The sequence below is a fragment of the Poecilia latipinna genome, unplaced genomic scaffold (genome assembly GCF_001443285.1).
Source record: "Poecilia latipinna isolate Pla-1442-1.1 unplaced genomic scaffold, P_latipinna-1.0 Scaffold148, whole genome shotgun sequence".
Lineage (NCBI taxonomy): Eukaryota > Metazoa > Chordata > Actinopteri > Cyprinodontiformes > Poeciliidae > Poecilia > Poecilia latipinna.
This window is the reverse complement of record NW_015112764.1, coordinates 309,926-321,751: the sequence shown is the minus strand read 5'-3', so window position 1 is coordinate 321,751 and position 11,826 is coordinate 309,926. Positions and strand designations below refer to the sequence as shown.

The following is an 11,826-nucleotide window of genomic DNA, read 5'->3' as shown; positions in this document are numbered from 1 at the left end:
CACCACCAGGCTCAGTTTTCAACGGGACACATCACAACAATGTCGGCTGCTGCTGCTGCTGCACCTCTTCAGATTATTTGGCAAGTTAAAGCAAAATCTGCTTTGTGGAATATTTATGCCATCAGCAAAAACAGATTACATGCCCCAGATGTTGTGTAAAGGTTACGAAAACAGACTTCTGCATCGGAAAGTTCAAAGTGTTACTGCCTCCTACAGACCTGGCTTGTGCACTACATCATTTTCAGTGATATTTGCGTTTTCATCCCACTGTTGTGGGAACATTTTTTTTTTCTTCTGCTCAACAGAAAACTCTTTTGGAAAGTTTGGTGATGTGAATTAATGTCGGTCACTACAGCCCCAGCAAGGACTCTGAGTAGACGGCACTAAGGCCCCGCAGAAACCTCCACACTTCACTGACTTACAATTAATCATAGGTCACGAAAAGCAACATGCAAAAGAACTGATAGAAAAACAATCTGGCTTTTGAACATGTACTCAGATTCTTTTTCATGTGTGTGTTATATGCACAATTATATATATCCAAAAATTTGAAGGACATTTGACCCTTTTAAGGATTAAGAATATTTTATTTCACTCTAAATTCCATGCATTCAGCCATTGTCTGTACCTGGTTTTTCTTACCTGGTCGTGGGGTAACTGGTGCCTGTCCAGTATTAACGCAGAACAATAGAGAGAAAAATGGGACAAATCGGAATCGACAGATTGTAGAATGTGGAAGTTCAGAAAACTGTAATCAGAGCATATATTACAGTTAGTAAGTATATTATCAAGTGCAGGATATAACAAGCTAGTTTGATTTGCCAATTTTATTGTTTTGTTTTTTCTTGCTGCCTACAACAAATAAAATGAAATCAGCAAAAAGAGAAGAGCTACAGTAAGAACTTGGCTGAATGAGTGATTGGATGTAGTTTGGTTTATTTTCTAAGTGACAGTGATTTTTTTTTCTTGCTGTTTTGTACCAATACAAAAACAGTCTGAAGTAAAGATAAGAAAAACTGTAAACACACTGACACTGACATTAACAGTATAACTTTGTATGTCACTTTATGTCATAAAGGTCTGCTTTATTTCCAAGTATAACTTGCTGCTCACATGGATTAAAAAGGATATTTAGCTTGTGGGCATAAATTGTTCACTCAAACCAACTGGGCTCAGTTTGAGAAGAGAGAGCATCAGGACCACTAGTGGAGTGTAAAATGTAGATTATACCCCTGTGAAGTGGCTGTCCATCAGAACCTGAGCTCTTCCAGGCAATATGCCAATTAGGACATTACCATACAGACTGCCACTGAAATTATACCTACGTCAAGGCTGAAAAGAAATCTTTTCAAAAAGCTGGCAGATGTGGTAACTGTCAGACTCCCAGATGTCTCAGTCAGAGCAGCTGAATAAAAATAACTTTAAAATAGCCTGTAACCGTGCATGAAGTTGCTCACCTTGTATGATGATGGGTGGCTATTTTACAAGCATTTTGACACCTTGACTTCCAGTGTAATTCTCACCGTTTAACAAAGTGGATGAAAAAGACGACAAACAGTGAGATTCTTGTACATCAGTTTATGTTATGGAATGGTGTAAGAAAAACATTTGCAAGTTATTGTCATTCACAACTCATGATATAGCATAATGAGTTGTGAATGACAAAGATTAAGGTTTAAACAGCACATTACCAGCGTGCAAGATTTTTCTAATGTTGAAATTTTATGGTTAAGACTGACACTTGTTCTCTTGTGCTGGCATCTTTTACCTTAAGAACAATGAAACATTTTTTTGCAACCCTTTAAATACCATCTACATGATCTCATTCACCCAAGAAAGAGCCCAATCTGAGCAAACAGTTTTACCGCTTTAGCTTCTTGTAGCCGTCTGTCAGTCTCTGACATGATCTGAACCAGGTTTGCCTCCCACTTTCAGCTCAGAGGCGTTTGAGGATTCCTGATTTATGTGTCCCATTTCAAGTGACTCCATATTATCCAGATCTGGACTTTGACTCAATCCAGAAGTCCTCAACTAGTTCTTGGTAGATTTACCAGCAGGTTTTGGTTTGGTGCAGTTTAACAAATTGTCTCACATTTTTCTTCAGGTAGCCCCTTATACACAGCAGAATTCATAATAAATGCTGTGGGACTAACGTGCCACAGGTGTCGGATTACAAATTGTGTATGACTGGATTGATGTGTGCATATCTGCTAAAGTGTGCATTTAAATAGACAAAGCCAGGGCTGCCTATCTTTGATTAATTACTAAGATAAATAGAATTCCACTATAAAGATGAGATTTCAACAGTAACATGCCGTTATTGTAGGTCAACATGCTAGTGGTAGCTGGGTGATTGTCCAAATTCAGTGCCTTTTGTATCCCACAGGTTTATCTCAAAGATTTTCATATAATGCAAACAATTTTTTTGAGAAAATCAAGAAATGGAAATATCCACGTGTCTTGGTAATATAACATGCAAATATATTTTTAAAATCATGTTTTGAAAAATTTTATGGGTTGTTGAAGTGTAGAGGTCAGCCAAATGAGCATGACCCCACTGACCAATGTTAATTTTTCAGTGAATATAAAACAAAAATAGCCAGTAGCTGCAAGTTATTTGTACCATTATAAACATTTTTTGATATACTTTAACCTAAATAAAAGAAATTACAAAAAATACATGAATTATATATAAAATAGCACTTTTTAATCTTGTCCCTCAAGTTTTGTTCAACCCCATAACAGCATACTAATTCCTCCTTTTTATAAATAATGGTTCAGTTCAATTTCCTCAGCACCCTGGAAGTGACATCACTGAAGTCTCTTCCTGATCACACTGTAAAGAGATTTAAGTGTTAGGAAAGTTTCTTACCTATATTTGGTTATTTTTTACCCAAATATCATCATTGTCAAGCTTAACCTTTCAACCCTGTTACAGATGTAAATGATATTTATTGTTTGGGAAAAAGTAAAGAATGGTCTTTGAAACACATATTTCTTGTTTTCATCTTATCATATGTTGCTCCATACCCTAGCTGATGTGAATTTATGGCAACTTTTAGTGAAAATCTTCAACCCCGTTACAAAAATGGTGGTTTTGTTACGGGTTGAACGTTGGACTGTTGTTAAGCCAGCCAGAGTGTTCGACCCTGTAACAGTCTGGTCAACTTTTACAATGGGTTCAACCCCATAACGCGATATGTTGATGCAATTACTTTTGTAATAACAGCAAATATTAGACTAATATTTGTTGGACTGTATGCAAAGTTTAAAGAATGATTCAAAAACATAAAAAAGCCTGATTTAATTTTTATTTTTAAGTGTATTTTCATGATTTATGAGAAGCACTTTTACATCAAGTTGCCATATTCTACTTATCAGTCTATTATTATTCAGAAACATAAAATATACTTAGAATTAGTTATTTTAATCAAGGGACAGGTGATTTCAAAGGAACTGGAAGAATTAGTTTAATTATGTTATGCAGTTATACTCAGAGGAATGAAATTGTCCCATTACAGGGTTGAATTTAAAGCAACCCAAGCAGCAAAGAAATTCAAATTAATGTTTGGGATTTCATGCATAAGGTGGGGATACATATTTTCTTGGAGATTAAAAGAGACCTTCAATAGATGCACTGCTCAAAAACACAATTTTTTGTGTTATATTTATATTTTTAAGTAACCATAGACCCCAAAAGGCACAGAATTCAGAGAATCACCCAGCTGCTATTATTAGGTTTTTGTTTTTTCTTTAGCTAGTTTTAGCCATCAGCTAGCTTTTGCTTTGACATGGGTTTTTCACTCTGCATAGAATTTGTTACTGTAGGTTAACATGATAGTGTAGCTAAGATTATAACATTAGTATTTCAGCTAGCTTTAGCATTATAGCTAATTTGAGCTTTTTGGGGTTTTTTTTCCCTCTGTATGGAGTATGTTACTGAAGGTCACCATGCTAGTGCTAGATATGTTATTTGTATTTTAGCTAGTGTTAGCTTTTTAGCTCATCTTACCTTATAGGCTGCTATGAAAAGGGTATTCTGCAGTGATTTCTAATAGTCTTTGGGTGGGATTTTTGCATTAACTGAAAGTTTTCCCTCCTCTTCAGCAGTTTTTTTTTGCATTTTTGACTGTTTCTTACATTTCTGCAATTGACTTCAAATTATTCTGCAATTTTCATCAAAAACATTCAGCTTTACAACATTCACACTACATTTAAACAAACGCATCTTTATCCTAGTTATACTTTATATTTATCTGAATGCCCATCTGCTTCCAGTCAGGATTTATACTGTCCAACTTAAGTCACAACAACCTACCATAACATAAAATTAAAAAGACAAGCAATAATGCTTTTTTTTTTTTTTTTTTTTTTTTGGGGGTTTTAAAAAAAAACTGCCGGTGCCAATTTTAAATTCCTCTCCATCACTGATGCCTGACGGGCTGTAATTTCTATTCTCTCAGTCCAGTGGAGCCTACTGAGCTGGAGATTATGAAGTGACGGTTTAGATTATTAAGCACCGACTTCATCCAGTTTTAAATCTCAAAAAAATATTTGAACATAAACGAAAACAGATGCATCTTATAAAACAACCAGGCAGTCGAGCTAAATCACCCTGTGCTTCAGTGAACTCACATTTTTTATTGTCACCGTTGAGTGAACATTTCCTCTAGTCAGTGTCAGTCTACATATCGATGGAATTCCTGTCTGACTAATGGCTGTAACAGAACTTGGAGTGAAAATCTCGGGTAGAACATTAATTTTCTAATTTCCCTGTCAGTCTCAATTTTGTCCTTCAGTCTGTCAATAAAGTTGCATTGATACTGCAAAAAGGCCATTTAACACATGGCAGTTGTTAACTGATTATTGACAAGAACTGCTGCTGTCTAATGGGAACAAAGCCTCTACAGCTACTAGAGTTAGCTGTTGGTACTGCTGATTCAATTTACTTTTATTTTTTGGACTTATGTAGGAACAGGGATATTCTATTGAGTATTAATACTTTTATTGAAAATGGCTTTTTACTGACTTACAGGTCTGCAGTGTTGACAGGCAGGGGGGCAGTCAGTGACGTCAGAGAGGAAGCTGTAGAGAACAGCAAGAGGGAAATGTTCCGACTGTGCAGCGGTCCATTTGGGACTCAAATCACAAAACATTCCACAGCAGAGATGCATATCAATATCTGTATTGGTCTAGATACTGAAAAAAACAAAAAAAACACTACATCAGGTATCTGTGACAATGTGAACAATCCATAAGGAGATCTATTCAGTCTAGTTCCATGCTTTGTGCTCTGAGCACCATCATGCTTTATTAATGTTAGATTATATTTACAGTTCCTAATTACACTTTCAAACCATTTGGAAAAAAAAGCTTTGTTGCTGTTTATTTTTTATTTGTTTGACCAAGATAGTCAGTTTATTCAGCTTCTTTTTTTATTTATTTTGCATTTGCTGTTGGACTCCTAATTGCGCTGACTGAACAAATTTTAATTTGTTGTGTTGTGTTGTTTTTAGCTTGTTTGAACAAGATTATGAAGCTGTTGGTACTGTACTGGTGCTGTTACAAATCAATTTGTAATTCAGTCCAGTATGTCTGTGTTTAAAAAACAAAACATTTTAAGTCAGTTGAGCTGTTCTGTATTGGATCAAAATCAGTTGATACTAAACCTAAGGTAATGAAAGTGAAAAAAGTGGCTCGGTGATTCCCTAAACCACAACTCAAACCACAACCCAGAGCCAATGCTTGATAGTAAACCGTCAAACACAAGAAGGTAAAGGTCAGTATTCTTACCAGGATGATGGTGATGCAGGGCTCCAGATATCAGGCTGAAGATGCAGAATCCATTATGGCCAAAGCAATGACTGAGTAATCCAGGAACACACACACACAAGTCGTGAGGTTTTTATTGGCAAAATGCAGTTGATAACTTGGAGGAGCAACAGAGACTGAGACAGGTTTCAGTAGACCAGGGCACAGGTGAAAACAGGGCAGGGTAATCAGGCAGGCTCAGTTGGGTGGAATAAGGCTGATTAGAGAAGTGGTATGAAAACATGAGGGAAGAAAAAAGCAGACGATGCATTACCGGAACGTGAATCATAACATCTTTATTTAAATGATAAATTAATCCCCAAAAATGTGGATGCATTTTTACAGAGACTTTCATACATTTATCAACTTCAATGGAGTTACCTTGTGTGATTGAGAACAGCTGTTCTATATTCCAGCTATATTTGGGTGTATGTTTGCACTTTGGGTTCCATTGTTTTCTTTTTTGTTATTAGTCAAGGCATTTTAAGAAAAGGTAACAGTTTTCCAAATTTTAGTTATAAGGTTAAAGGGCTGGGAAACCTTAAAGCTTCATATATTTCCTACAAGATACATTTTTAATAATTTATGTTTATGCATTGGACAGAATATTTTATCTGAAATGACTTCAAGATGAGGATTCAGTACAATCAAACTTAATATTTATACTATTGCTAAAATAAAACCCAGTGAATTCTATTTCACTCTGTACACTTCTAACTTCCAGTTCAAGTCTGACTTTTGTCATCTGCAGAAATGCTCAGATGACTCTGCAGTGAAACATCAGACTGGGTCAGTCTGATGGTTTGCATACTAAACCTTCAGGGGAGATACATGTGGCTCCTCCCAAATTGGAAAAGAAAAGAGTGGAAGAAAGGGGAAGGGGTTCAATTAGCTAGCTTGCCAAAAAGAAAGCGGAAAGAGGGACTTCAAAAAGACTGGAGATGCGACAGTGAAGCATCTATAAGAAGAGACAGAGCAGACTGGACTTGTTGAAGAAGCTAAGGTCCTTAAAGGTTTGCAGCAAGATGTTGCTGACCTTCTATCAGTTTGTTGTTGAGAGCATCATCTCTTCTGCCGCTATCTGTTGGGGCAGCAGCATCAGAACCAGGGAGATAAAAAAGACTCAACAGCCTCGTAAAGAAGGCTGGTTCTGTTTGGTTCTAATCTAGTTCTGTTCTGGGTATGACTGTGGAAACTCTGGAAATGATGATGCAAAGAAGGATTTTTAATGAAATCAAGAGAAATGTGGAAAACCCTGACCATCCTCTTCATGAGACTGTCTTAGAAAAACAAAGTGCCTTCAGTCAGAGGCTTCTTCACATACCCTGTAATACAGACTGCTACAGGAGATCTTTCCTGCCAATAGCCATCACCATCTACAATAACTCTTTCAAGAATTTGAATTAATAAGAGTTACAACAACACTTAATTTTTCTTTGGGATCAATATTGTATTTGATGCAACGATACAGTTGATAATATCAAAGCTAACAATAAACTAACCAGCACCCCTCCTGACCCCACTAAGGGACAAGGGTGTACAGAAAATGGATGGATGGAACAATAAACTATTTAGAAGGAAGTCCACTTGTCAGGCTCTGTCTGAGGTGGCCGCACAGAAATAGAGTGCAGTCCAAAAAGAAGGCATTTGACATTGAAATGCCATTATGTCAAAATAACTTTATATTTTATATTTTGTTCTTTGTTTTTATTTCCAAGCCAATTTTTGGCATTTGTGGTATTGCTGATTGTGTAACACCAGGAACTGTCAACAAGTTGTAAAAACAAGTCAATATATAGAGATGAAAATACACGCTCAGAAAGTCCTTAAAAGCTCAGGGACCTCATGCAAAAAAGAGTCCGCAGTTTTCACACTAAAACTTGGCGTACGGAAAAATGTAGAAAAATGCGGCGCACAAAAGAATTCGGATGTATAAAGCCGTGCGCACGCACGTGGCCGTGCACTTTTCCTTTGTACATTCCAATTTGCGGTAAATTCAATCCTCCCTCTGAATCCTTCCATTGGAGATGTTCTCCATCAGAACCAAAGCGCTCCACAATTTCACGGCTCACATTTATGCAGCTACTGATACGTGTGATTGTCTACACACCTTGATCACCTAGAATTAAATTACCCCACAGATGCATTTCACGCGCTTCGGCACACAGTTCAATCTTTATGAGACAAAAAACTGAGGAACTGTATTATTTACATTCTAGTGAGGTTTTCGTATCCTTTTATTTTTGTTTTCTTGATTTTGTGTGCGTGTTATGTTATTGTATGAAAATAAATATGGTTCAGTTTCACTGTTTACATTTAAACAATAAAATATTAAAACCATGAAAAAAACATCGGGTTCGATGCTTCCTGGTCTAAATAACTGTAGTCAGATTTCAGTGTATTTATGTGAGTTTTGACGCTTTGTAGTTTGATATTGTTCACAGAAAAAGTTTGCATGGCTGCCGCACATTTTCACGCCAGGGAAAAAGTGTGCGTATATTTATGCAAACTTTGACGCAAAGTTAATTTTTATACAGGCCGACTTGTGCGTAAAATATGGCGCCACACATTTTTTGTGCGCACGCCGCTTTATGCATGAGGCCCCTGAAACGCTAATCTAAGAGGACGAGCCCTCTTGGGCCTTGTGGCACCCTGTGGAGGTTGTCATGCAGCAGGGCTGAATGCTCTGACTTCACAGAGCTGTAGTTCCTCCTTTGTCCTGCTGGAGCTGCAGTAGACAGCCCGTGTTGCTGCTGGTCGTAGCTGCATGAATTTGCTCTGGCGAGTCTGCATGTTGGATTTATATCCTAACGTGACTGTAGGCTTATTTGAAACTTGCATGTGTGTTTCTATTATTTCTCTGTGTTAAACCCTCAAATAGGTTGGGGAGTGTGTAGAATGTGCTATGCTTCTCCTTCTGTGCCTTCTAAAACTTAAAAACTCCTCATATTTTTTAAAGTGCAGACAAAAAGTACAGTTTTTTACAAACTACATATTCCTTTTGGAATCATTTCTGTTTGATTTCATTGTGTGTGGTTCATCATGATGAGCGTTGGAAACTAGCTGAACTAAAAGGTTCTTCAGGTTTGTGCAGCACTACCATACGGTACGGAGCCCGGGGACATGGGGATTTTTTTTTTTTTTTTTTTTGCGTTCCCTCGCAAAAGGTTTTGCGTTCCCTCGCAATAATCTACTGATCAGTTCATGCGGTATAATTGATACTGTAAGCCTTTTTTACGGTGGCCGCCGTACTTTCTGCTTTAATATAAGCTTATAACGGTTTTCCATGGACTATTGAGTTATTATCGCGGGGTAATAAGTCATCTGATTGTGTCTCTATTGTGTTCGTAGTCTTAATGGTTTAAAGGGCTGCTTTCTGTGCCGTTCCATCTTAGCCTTAACAGAGTAAATAAATCGATTTTCAATCAGTTTTTTTGCACCAAAGCGTTAATAATAATAAACACGTTTTATTATTATAAAACACAGCAAACTAATGGTGGTAGAGGGCCGCACTGGATTAACTCGGGGAATCTCATCTGTCCGTGTATCAATCAACTCCTAACCTCTTCTTTGTTCTGTCACAATTATCGATTTATTAAATTTTTATTATCATGCTCCAAACTTTGCGAGGACTGACCCCCCAGCTCACCCGCTTCCTCATACACACACAGCCAACAGCGTCACCTTCCCATTCATACTTCATGACGTCACTCCCACATCGACACGCCCACCACCAGGTGTCAAAGCCGCTGCTCCTGTCATATCAATAATTACTTATTTCATTCATATTGCTCTTATAGAGCCTCAGTGAAAATGTGTTTATTATTATTAACGCTTTGGTGCAAAAAACTGATTGAAAATCGATTTATTTACTCTGTTAAGGCTAAGATGGAACGGCACAGAAAGCAGCCCTTTAAACCATTCAGACATGAACACAATAGAGACACAATCAGATGACTTATTACCCCGCGATAATAACTCAATAGTCCATGGAAAAACCTTATAAGCTTATATTAAAGCAGAAAGTACGGCGGCCACCGGAAAAGGCTTAAAGTATTCAATTATGCCGCATGAACTGATTATTGCCAGGGAACGCAAAAGTTTTGCGAGGGAACGCAAAAGGAAAAAAAATTCCCCATGTCCCCTGGAGGGCTCCGTACTACCAACACTCTGAAATCTGGCAGTCCAGGTGAAAACAAATATTTATGAAATTCTGTCTGCATTTCATTAACAATCCATTCTTTCACGTTTTTAATATCACAAAACAACAGCACTCTTTGACCATCTGTGACTCTTAGCAGAACACCTCTAAACATTTTTATCCTCAAACATTGGAAATTGATACATCATGTGCTTTTCTCACAAATTTTTTCTAAATTTCCCTTCAGGTCTGCAGGCACAAGAAGGACCTATTGAGGCCATTGGAAGTTCCTCTTTACTTTAGGTATGACCTGAAGCTTTGTCTGCACACTGTGTTGCAAAAATTGGTTCATTTAATTATTCCTGCTTCTTGTTGAATAGATTACCATGAAGTTATCAGCTTTATCATAGATTTCAGAATAAAGAAAGCTTAACATAAACAATATGCACACAGCACTTCAGATTTTCTACAGAATTTTCAAAAAATTGTCAATTTTCTTCCAGTCATACTGAACTGTGTATCAATTGGTTCTCAATGAACTACACTGAAGCTGCAGTATGTAAGTTTTATATATATATTTTTTTACATATCTGTTGAAACTGTGGTAAAAACTATGGTATGAGATTGATAAATGGTAAAAAAAAAAAAAAAATAACAATAAAAATCCAGCTCCTCTACCTTCACCCAGTGCTAATTAGAAACAACCAATCAGAGTCAGGAGGCAGGGCCTAGGGGTGTCAGTCATGCAAGGTTGATTTTCCTCCTGTCTCTGATTGGTTGTTTTTGGTTGTTCATTTCTTCAGACAGCAGTAGTCACTCATGGAGAAGATGGAGGAGATCGATCTTTTCACAGATCATCTGTCTCACAAACTGCTACAAATGACAGTTTTAACAAATTTGTCAAAACCTGATTTTTTATGAGTTATACATAAAATATAACTTTTTTATGAGTTATACATACATTAAAGTTTATGGTTTTAATGTGACAATGGACCACAAGGAAAAAATTCACAGTAGCAGCTGTAAAAAAGTATTTTATTAGTTCAGTTTTTCTGTACATACTGTGATTTTTCCATATATTTTGGTGACATTTAAATATTTCACATCATTGAATGTATTCTGATAGATAAAAACAGCCTGATTCAATTAAGGTTGAGGTAGTTATCAAATGATTTGCTTTGTTTCTGTAGGACCTGGCTGATGTATGCTATGACAAATTCTTCTGTTCAGCAGGAAATCCTGAAGGACAATGTGAGGCCATGAGATTAAGGCATAAGGACTTTGCTGTGCACTAGGAGATGAGCAGCTTTGGCTCAACAGGAGAAAAATGAAGGAGTGGGAGGAGCGTAACTGAGATGCTGTGAGACATAAACGTGCTGTTCATGTGTGAAACCTACTGTTGCTGAATTTAAACGGTTTTGTGAAGAACAGAAGGATGAAACTTATTCGTAGCCTATTGAAAAGCTTGATGTCAGTTACTGTAGCCAAAGGTTGCAGTAACCAAATAGAGTCTAAAATGATGATTACTTTTTCATATCAGACCAGATCGTGTGTATGGCTCTTTTCATTTAATAAGAAATTATTTGAAAACTGCATTTTACGTTTACTTGGGTTATCTTTGCTTTATAATACACTTTGTTTGTTGATTGGAAACATTTAATTGTGGCAAAAAGTAAATTTGCAAAGGTCCCAGTCATGACATCCCAGAGATGAAAGAAAATCATTCATATTTTCATGTTAAAGACGTGATTGTTAATGCAATAATTTCATGATTATTACAAATAATATAAGGAAATAAGATGTTTTCATTAATTTTTAAAGCTAAATACATGTATTTGATGCATCCATCTCAAAAAAAAAAAAAAAAAAAAAAA

At 36.7% G+C, this 11,826-nt stretch overlaps 2 long non-coding RNA genes across 3 annotated transcripts in view; both read left to right on the top strand.

Annotated features, from left to right (window-relative positions):
• LOC106945527 (uncharacterized) overlaps window positions 1–11,778 on the top strand; it is a 34,018-nt gene extending 22,240 nt beyond the window's left edge. Inside the window, exons 2-3 of one of the 2 annotated variants that reach the window (XR_001424580.1) lie at window positions 10,200–10,255; window positions 11,186–11,778. This is a non-coding gene — a long non-coding RNA (uncharacterized LOC106945527). Of the gene's footprint in view, window positions 1–10,199; window positions 10,256–11,182 lie in introns of both variants that reach the window. The other variant, XR_001424581.1, reaches the window with a different exon arrangement.
• Window positions 5,309–6,940, top strand: LOC106945528 (uncharacterized). The gene is made up of 3 exons (XR_001424582.1): window positions 5,309–5,318; window positions 6,327–6,333; window positions 6,858–6,940. It is a non-coding gene; the product is annotated as an uncharacterized LOC106945528 (long non-coding RNA).
• Window positions 11,779–11,826: the final 48 nt, after the last annotated feature.